At 43.0% G+C, this 758-nt stretch overlaps 1 non-coding gene across 1 annotated transcript; it reads right to left on the bottom strand.

Annotated features, from left to right (window-relative positions):
* Positions 1-340: 340 nt before the first annotated feature.
* Positions 341-447, bottom strand: LOC112773544 (small nucleolar RNA R71). Its single transcript, XR_003188090.1, has one exon. It is a non-coding gene; the product is annotated as a small nucleolar RNA R71 (small nucleolar RNA).
* Between the last annotated feature and the right edge of the window lie 311 nt (positions 448-758).

The raw sequence follows: 758 nt of genomic DNA, 5'->3' as shown, positions 1-758 counted from the left end.
AAACCCAGGAAACTGTGGAAGTAGCATCCAACGGCCAACCATACATGCCAACAACTTTGAACTAAAGCCACAGCTCATCACCCTTGTTCAGAACAATTGTTCATTCGGAGGAAGTGTCCAAGAAGACCCCAATCAACATCTAACCACCTTCCTGAGGATATGCGATACTGTGAAGTCTAATGGTGTTCATCCTGACACTTATAGACTACTTCTGTTCCCTTTCTCACTCAAGGACAAAGCATCTAAATGGATAGAATCCTTTCCAAAGGAGAGTTTAACAACCTGGGAAGATGTGGTGAACAAATTCTTGGCAAGATTCTATCCTCCTCAACGGATCAACAGGTTGAGAGCTGAGGTACACAACTTTAGGCAGCAAGATGGTGAGACTCTATATGAAGCATGGGAGAGGTTTAAGGACCTGACACGAAGATGCCCGCCAGATATGTTCAATGAATGGGTGCAGTTGCACATTTTCTATGAAGGTCTTTCATATGAATCAAAGAAGGCAGTAGACCACTCATCCGAGGGATCTCTGAACAAGAAGAAGACCATTGAAGAAGCTATAGATGTCATTGAGACTGTAGCTGAGAATGACTATTTCTATGCTTCTGAAAAAGGCAAAACTAGAGGAGTGATGGAGATGAACAACGTGGATGCATTGCTAGCTCAAAACAAGATGATTACCAAGCAATTAGCTGACCTCACCAAGAAGATGGAGAAGAATCAAGTAGTAGCAATCACCACTTCAGCAGCAACTC

The sequence above is a fragment of the Arachis hypogaea genome, chromosome 18, assembly GCF_003086295.3.
Source record: "Arachis hypogaea cultivar Tifrunner chromosome 18, arahy.Tifrunner.gnm2.J5K5, whole genome shotgun sequence".
Lineage (NCBI taxonomy): Eukaryota > Viridiplantae > Streptophyta > Magnoliopsida > Fabales > Fabaceae > Arachis > Arachis hypogaea.
This window is presented reverse-complemented; position numbering and strand designations above follow the sequence as displayed.